Raw genomic sequence first — 10,049 nt, forward strand, 5'->3', positions numbered from 1 at the left:
ACTTTGCTGAGCTCTTACCCATAGCTATAACTAAGCCATATGAGAAGATAAATTAATGCTATACAAGGTCGAATGCTATCTGCATACCTAATGCTAAATTGTTTTGAAATTTTGCAATACACAGAAATTGAACAACTTTGCACGTATTCACTTCTCCGTGCTTTTGCACATAGAGGTAACAAAGGAATATAGAAATCTGATCTTATGGAAGAACTAATGCTAAATGGAATGGTAATACTAATCCTAAGTGAAACTCTTACAATACACTGAAATTGAACATCTCTGCACATGGACATGACTAGTAATCTACTTTTCTGAGCTCTTACCCTTAGCTATAACTAACCCATATAGGAAGTTAAACTAAATGCTATACAAGTCCTACTGCTATCTGCAAACCTATTACTAAACTATTGGGAAATCCTGAAATACACTGAAATAGAACAATTTCACGTTTTCACTTCTCTGTGCTTTTGCGCATATAGGTAGAAAAGATATATAGAAACGTGATCTTATGAAAGAACTAATGCTAAATGGAATGCTAATAATAATTATAAGTAAAACTCTTACAATACACTGAAATTGAACAAATTTGTATGTATATATAACACGATAAACACCTCTCCGTGTTATCTGCATACATATAACAAAGATATATAGAAACATGGACTTATGAACGAAATAATGCTAAATGGAATGCTAATATCATAATTGAAACTCTTACAATACACTGAAATTGAACACCTCTGCACATGGATATAACTAGTAAACCACTTTGCTGAGCTCCTACCCATAGCTATAACTAACCCATATAAGAAGTTAAACTAAATGCTATACAAGACCTACAGCTATCTGCAAACTTAATGCTAAACTGTTGGGAAACTCCTGCAATACACTGAAATTGAACCACATTGCACGTATTCAAACCTCCGTGCTTTTGCTCATACAGGTAACAAAGGAATATAGACCTGAACATATAGAAAAACTAATGCAAAATGGAATGTTAATACTAATCCTAGGTGAAACTCTTACAATACACTGAAATTGAACCTCTCTGCACGTGGATATGACTTGTAAACCACTTTGCCGAGCTCTTACCCATGGCCATAACTAACCTATATAAGAAGTTAAACTAAATGATGTACAAGGCTTACTGCTATCTGCAAACCTAATGCTAAACTGTTGGGAAACTCCTGCAATACACTTAAATTGAACCACATTGCACATGTTCACTTCAGAGTGCTTTTGCGCATATAGGTAACAAAGGAATATTGAAATCTGAACTTATGGAAGAACTAATGCTAAATCAATGCTAATATTAATCCTAAGTGAAACTTGTACAATACACTGAAATTGAATATCTCTGCAAATGAATATGACTAGTAAAACACTTTGCAGAGCTCTTACCCATAGCTACAACTATCGCATATAAGAAGTTAAACTAAATGCTATACAAGTCCTACGGCTATCTGCAAAACTAATTCTAGACTATGGGGAAATTGTTTTCATACACTGAAATTGAACAACTTTGAATGTATTCATTTCAGAGTGCTTTTGCGCATACAGGTAACAAAGGAATTTAGAAACCTGAACTTATGGAAGAAATAATGCTAAATGGAATGCTAATACTAATCCTAACTGAAAATAGTACAATACACAGAAATTGAACATCTCTGCACATGGATATGACGAGTTAACCACGTTGCCGAGCTCTTACCCATAGCTACAAGTAAACATATAAGAAGTTAAATTAAATGCTATAACTACAAATAACCCATATAAGAAGTTAAACTAAATGCTATACAAGTCCTACGGCTATCTGCAAACCTAATGCTAAACTATTGGAAAATTCTTTTCATACACTGAAACTGAACAACTTTGCACTTATTCACTTCTCCATCCTTTTGCGCATACAGCTAACAAAGGAATTTAGAAACCTGAACTTATGGAAGAAATAATGCTAAATGGAATGCTAATACTAATTTTAAGTGAAACTCTTACAATACACTGAAATTGAACCTCTCTGCACATGGATATGACTTGTAAACCACTTTGCCGAGCTCTTACCCATAGCTATAATTAACCTATATAAGAAGTTAAACTAAATGCTATACAAGTCTTACTACTATCTGCAAAATTAATGCTAAACTATTGGGAAACTCACGCAATACACTGAAATTGAAACACATTGCACGTATTCACTTCTCTGTGCTTTTGCGCATACAGGTAGCAAAAGAATATAGAAACCTGAACTTAGGGTAGAACTAGTGCTAAATGGAATGCTAATACTAATCCTAAGTGAAACTCTTACAATACACTGATATTGAACATCTCTGCACGAGGATATGACTTGTAAACCACTTTGCCGAGCTCTTACCCATAGCCATAACTAACCTATATAAGAAGTTAAACTAAATGCTGTACAAGTCTTACTGCTATCTGCAAACCTAATGCTAAACTGTTGGGAAACCCCTGCAATACACTGAAATTGAACCAAATTGCACGTGATCACTTCAGAGTACTTTTGCGCATACAGGTAAAAAAGGAATATAGAAACCTGAACTTATGGAAGAACTAATGCTAAATCAATGCTAATACTAATCCTAAGTGAAACTCTTACAATACACTGAAATTGAAATTCTCTGCACATGGATATGACTAATAAAACACTTTGCCGAGCTCTTACCCTTAGCTATAAATAACCCATATAAGAAGTGAAACAAAATGCTATACAAGTCCTACTACTAACTTCAAACGTAATTCTAAACTGTTTGGAAACTCTTGCAATACACTGAAATTGAACCACATTGCACGTATTCACTTTTCCGTGCTTTTGTGCATACAGGTAACAAAGGAATATAGAAACCTGAACTTATGGAAAAACAAATGCTAACTCTAACAATACACTGAAATTGAACATCCTACATATGGATATCACTAGTAAACCACTTTGCCTAGCTCTCACAAATAGCTATAATTAACCTATATAAAAAGTCAAACTAAATGGATGCAAGTCCTACTGCTATCTGGAAACCTAATTCTAAACTGTTGGGATACTCTTGCAATAGAGTGTAATTGAACCACATTTCAGGTATTCTCTTCTCTTTGCTTTTGCGCATACAGGTAACAAAAGAAATATAGAAACCTGTACTTCTGGAAGAACTAAGGCTAAATCAATGCTAATACTAATCTTAAATGAAACTCTTACAGTACACTGAAATTGAACATCGCAGCACATGGTTATGAATGGAATGCTAATACTAATCCTAGTATTAGTAAACCACTTTGCCGAGCACTTACCAATTGCTATAATTCACCCATATAAGAAGTTAAACTGAATGATATACAAGTCATACTGCTATATGCAAACCTCCTGCGAAACTGTTGGGAAACTCTTGCAATACACTGAAATTGAACCACATTGCACATATTCACTTCTCTGTGCTTTTGCACATACAGGTAACAAAAGAATATAGAAATCTGAAATTATGGAAGAATTAATGCTAAATGGAATGCTAATACTAATCCTAAGTGAAACTCGTACAATACACTGAAATTGAACATCTCTGCACATGGATATGACTAGTAAATGACTTTGCCGAGCTCTTACCATAGCTACAACTAACCCATATAAGAAGTTAAACTAAATGCTATACAAGACCTACTGCTATCTGCAAACCTAATGCTAATCTGTTGGGAAATTCTTGCAATACACTGAAAAGAACCACTTTTCCGTATTCACTTCTCCGTGCCTTTGGGCATATAGATAACAAAGGAATATAGAAACCTCAAATTTTGGAAGAAATAATGCTAAATTGAATGCTAATACTAATCGTAAGTGAAACTCTTACAATACACTGAAATTGAAATTCTCTGCACATGGATATGACTAGTAAAACACTTTGCCGAGCTCTTACCCTTAGCTATAAATAACCCATATAAGAAGTGAAACAAAATGCTATACAAGTCCTACTGCTAACTTCAAACATAATTCTAAACTGTTTGGAAACTCTTGTAATAATACACTGAAATTGAACCACATTGCACGTATTCACTTTTCCGTGCTTTTGTGCTTACAGGTAACAAAGGAATATAGAAACCTGAACTTATATAAGAACTAATGCTAAATCAATGCTAATACTAATCCTAAGTGAAACTCTTACAATACACTGAAATTGAACATCCTACATATGGATATGATTAGTAAACCACTTTGCCTAGCTCTCACAAAAAGCTATAATTAACCTATATAAAAAGTCAAACTAAATGGATGCAAGTCCTACTGCTATCTGGAAACCTAATGCTAAACTGTTGGGAAACTCCTGCAATACACTGAAATTGAACCACATTGCACGTATTCACTTCAGAGTGCTTTTGCGAAACAGGTAACAAAGGAATATAGAAACCTGAACTTATGGAAGAACTAATGCTAAATCAATGCTAATACTAATCCTTACTGAAACTCGTACAATACACTGAAATTGAACATCGCTGCACATGGATATGACTAGTAAACCACTTTGCCGAGCTCTTACTCATAGCTACAAGTATCCCATATAAGAAGTTAAACTAATGCTATACAAGTCCTACTGCTATCTGCAAACCTAATGCTAACCTGCTGGGAAACTCTTTCAATACACTGAAATTGAACAACTTTGCACGTATTCACTTCTCCGTGCTTTTGCGCATACAGGTAAGAAAGGAATATAGAAACCTGAACTTATGGTAGAACTAATGCTAAATCAATGCTAATATTTATCCTAAGTGAAACTTTTAAAATACACTGATATTGAAAATCTCTCCACATGGATATGACTAGTAAACCAATTTGCCGACACTTACACATATCTATAACTAACCCATATAAGAAGTTAAACTAAATGCTATACAAATCTTATTGCTATCTGCAAACCTAATGCTAAATTGTTGGGAAACTCCTGCAATACACTGAAATTGAACCACATTGCATGTATTCACTTCTCGGTGCTTTTGCGCATACAGGTAACAAAGGAATATAGAAACCTGGACTTATGGAAAAACTAATGCCAAATGGAACGCTAATACTGATCCTAAGTGAAATTCATACAATACACTGAAATTGAACATCTCTGCACATGGATATGACTAGTAAACCACTTTGCCAAGCTCTTACCCATGGCTACAAGTAACCCATATAATAAGTTAAACTAAATGCTATAGCTACAAATAACCCTTATGAGAAGTTAAACTAAATGCTATACAAGTCCTACTGCTATCTTCAAACCTAATCCTAACCTGTTGGGAAACTCTTTCAATACACTGAAATTGAACCATTCTGCATGTATTCACTTCTCCCTGCTTTTGCCATACACGTAACAAAGGAATATAGAAACCTGTACTTATGGAATAACTAATGCTAAATGCAATGCTAATAGTAATCCTAAGCGAATCTCTTAAAATACACTGCAATTGAACATCTCTGAACATGGATATGACTAGTAAACCACTTTGCCGAGCTTTTACCCATAGCTATAACTAACCCATATAAGAAGTTCAACTAAATGCTATACAAGTCTTACTGCTATCTGCAAACCTAATGCTAACATATTGGGAAACTCTTTCAATACACTGAAATTGAACCACATTGCACGTATTCACTTCTCCGTGCTTTTCTGCATACGGGTAACAAAGGAATATAGAAACCTGAACTTATGGAAGAAATAATGCTAAATCAATGCTAATACTAATCCTAAGTGAAACTCGTACAATACACTGAAATTGAATATCTCTGCACATGAATATGACTAGTAAACCACATTGCCGAGCTATAACCCATAGCTACAACTAACGCATATAAGAAGTTAAACTAAATGCTATACAAGTCCTACTGCTATCTGCAAACCTAATGCTAAACTATTGAGAAATTCTTTTCATACACTGAAATTGAACAACTTTGCACGTATTCACTTCTCCGTGCTTTTGCGCATACATGTAACAAAGGAATATAGAAATCAGAACTTATGTTAGAACTAATGCTAAATCAAAGCTAATACTAATCCTAAGTGAAACTTTGACAATACACTGCAATTGAACGATTCTGCACATGGATATGACAAGTAAAACACTTTGCCGAGCTCTTATCCATAGCTATAACTAACCCATATAAGAAGTTATACTAAATGCTATACAATTTTTACTGCTATCTGCTAACCTAATGCTAAACTGTTGGGAAACTCCTGCAAGACACTGAAATAGAACCACATTGCACGTATTCACTTCAGAGTGCTTTTGCGCATACAGGTAACAAAGGAATATAGAAACATGAACTTATGAAAGAACTAATGCTAAACCAATGCTAATACTAATCCTTACTGAAACTCGTACAATACACTGAAATTGAAACCTCTGCACATGAATATGACTAGTAAACCACTTTGCCGAGCTCTTACCCATAGCTACAAGTAACCCATATAAGAAGTTAAACTAAATGCTATACAAGTCCTACTGCTATCTGCAAACCTAATGGTAACCTGTTGGGAAACTCTTACAATACACTGAAATTGAACCACTTTGCATGTATTCACTTCTCCGTCCTTTTGCGCAAACAGGTAACAAAGGAATATAGAAACCTGAATTTAGGGAAGAACTAATGCTAAATGGAATGCTAATACTAATCCTAAGTGAAACTCATACAATACACTGAAATTGAACATCTCTGCACTTGGATATGACTAGTAAACCACTTTGCCGAGCTCGTACCAATAGCTACAAGTAACCCATATAAGAAGTTAAACTAAACGCTATAGCTACAAGTAACCCATATAAGAAGTTAAACACAATGCTATACAAGTCCTACTGCTATCTGCAAACCTAATGCTAAACTGTTGGGAAACTCCTGTAATACACTGAATTTGAACCACATTACACGGATTCACTTCTCCGTGCTTTTGCGCATACAGTTAAGAATGGAATATAGAAACCTGAACTAATGGTAGAACTGATGCTAAAACAATGCTAATACTAATCCTAAATGAAACTCTTAAAATACACTGAAAGTGAACATCTCTACACATGGATATGACTAGTAAACTACTTTGCCAAGCTCTTACCCAAAGCTATAACTAACCCATATAAGAAGTAAAACTAAATGCTATACAAGTCTTACTGCTATCTGCAAACCTAATGCTAAACTGTTGGGAAACTCTTTCATACACTGAAATTGAACCACATTGCACGTATTCACTTCTCCATGCTTTTGCGCATACAGGTAACAAAGGAATATAGAAACCTGAACTTATGGAAGAACTAATGCTAAATCAATGCTAATACAAATCCTAAGTGAAACTCGTACTATACACTGAAATTTAATATCTCTGCACATGAATATGACTAGTAAACCACTTTGCCGAGCTCTTATAAATAGCTACAACTAACGCATATAGATGTTAAACTAAATGCTATACAAGTCCTACTGCTATCTGCAAACCTAATGCTAAACTATTGGGAAATTCTTTTCATACACTGAAATTGAAGAACTTTGCACGTATTCACTTCTCCGTGCTTTTGTGCTACAGGTAACAAAGGAATATAGAAACCTGAACTTATGGAAGAACTAATGCTAATTGAAATGCTAATACTATTTCTTAGTGAAACTCATACAATACACTGAAATTGAACATTTCTGAACATGCATATGTCTAGTAAATCTCTTCGTCGAGCTCTCACCCATACCTATAACTAACCCATATAAGAAGTCAAACTAAATGCTATACAAGTCCAACTGCTATCTGCAAACCTAATGCTAAGCTGTTCGGAAACTCTTGCAATACACTGAAATTGAACAAATTTGCACATAGTCACTTCTCCGTGCTTTTGCGCATACAGGTAACAAAGCAATATAGAGAGCAAAACTTATGAAAGAAGCAATGCTAAATGGAATGCTAATACTAATCCTAAGTAAAACTCTTAAAATACACTAAATTGAACTTCTCTGCACATGGATATGACTAGTAATCCATTTTGACAAGCTCTTACACATAGCTACAAATAACACATATAAGAAGTTAAACTAAATGCTATACAAGTCCTAGTGCTATCTGCAAACCTAATGCGAAACTGTTGGGAAATTCTTGTAATACACCGAAATTGAACAACTTTGCACGTATTCACTTCTCCGTGCTTTTGCGCATACAGGTAACAAAGAAATATAGAAACCTGACTTATGGAAGAACTAATGCTAAATGTAATACTAATACTAATTCTAAGTGAAACTCGTAAAATACACTGAAATTGAACATCTTTGCACACGGATATGACTAGTAAATCACATTGCCGAGCTCTTACCTATAGCTATAACTAACCCATATAAGATGTTAAACGAAATGCTATACAAGTCCTACTGCTATCTTAAAACCTAAAGCTAAACTGTTGGGAAACTTCTGCAATACACTGAAATTGGACCACATTGCATGTATTCTCATCTCCATGCTTTTGCGCATACAGGTAACAAAGGAATATAGAAACCTGAATATATGGAAGAACTAATACTACATGGAATACTAATACTCATACTAAGTGATACTCGTACAATACACTGAAATTGAACATCTCTTTAAATGGATATGACTAATAAACCACTTTGCCAAGCTCAAATTCATACCTATAACTAACCCATATAAGAAGTTAAACTAAATGCTAAAGAAGTCCTACTGATATCAGCAAACCTAATGCGAAATTGTTGGGAAATTCTTGTAATACACTGAAATTAAACAACTCTGCACGTATTCACTTCGCCGTGCTTTTGCGCATACAGGTAACAAAGGAATGTAGAAACCTGAACTTATGGAAGAACTAATGCTAAATCAATGCGAATACTAATCTTAAGTGAAACTCTTACAATGCACTGAAATGGAACATCTCTGCACATGGATATGACTAGTAAACCACTTTGCCGAGCTCTTACCCATACCTATAACTAACCCATATAAGAAGTCACTAAATGATATACAAGTCCAACAGCTATTTTCAAACCTAATACTAAACTGTTCAGAAACTCTTGCAATACACAGAAATTGAAGAATTTGCACATATTCACTTTTTCGTGCTTTTGAGCATTCAGGTAATAGAGGAATATAGAGAGCTTATGGAAAAACTAATGCTAAATGGAATGCTAATACTAATCCTAAGTGAAACTCTTACAATACACTGAAAGTGAACATCTGTGCACATGGATATGGCTAGTAAACCTCTTTGCCGAGCTCTCACCCATACCTATAACTAACCCATATAAGAAGTTAAACCAAAAGCTATACAAGTCCTACTGCTTTCTGAAAACCTAATGCGAAACTGTTGGGAATCTCCTGCAATACACAGAAATTGGACCACATTGCATGCATTCACTTCTTCGTGCTTTTGCGCATACAGGTAACAAAGGAATATAGAAACCTGAACTTAAGGAAGAACTAAAGATTAATGGAATGCTAATACTAATCATAAGTGAAACTCGTACAATACACTAAAATTGAATATATCTGCGCATGGATATGACTAGTAAACCATTTTGCCGAGCTCTTACCCATGGCTACAAGTAACCCGTATAAGAAGTTAAACTAAATGCTATAGCTACAAGTAACCCATATGAGAAGTTAAAATAAATGCTATACAAGTCCTACTGGTATCTGCAAACCTAATGCTAACCTGTTGGGAAACTCTTTCAATATACTGAAATTGAACCATTTTGCACGTATTCACTTCTCCGTGCTTTTGCACATACAGGTAACAAAGGAATATAGAAACCTGAACTTATGGTAGAACTAATGCTAAATCAATGCTAATACTAATCCTATGTAAAATTCGTACAATACACTGAAATTGAACATCTCTGCACATCCCATATAAGAAGTTAAACTAAATGCTATAGCTACAAGTAACCCATATGAGAAGTTAAACTAAATGCTATACAAGTCCTACTGCTATCTGAAAACCTAAAGCTAACCTGTTGGGAAACTCTTTCAATATACTGAAATTGAACCATTTTGCATATATTCACTTCTCCGTGCTTTTGCGCATACAGG

The sequence above is a fragment of the Muscardinus avellanarius genome (assembly GCF_963383645.1).
Source record: "Muscardinus avellanarius genome assembly, chromosome: 20".
Classification (NCBI taxonomy): Eukaryota; Metazoa; Chordata; class Mammalia; order Rodentia; family Gliridae; genus Muscardinus; species Muscardinus avellanarius.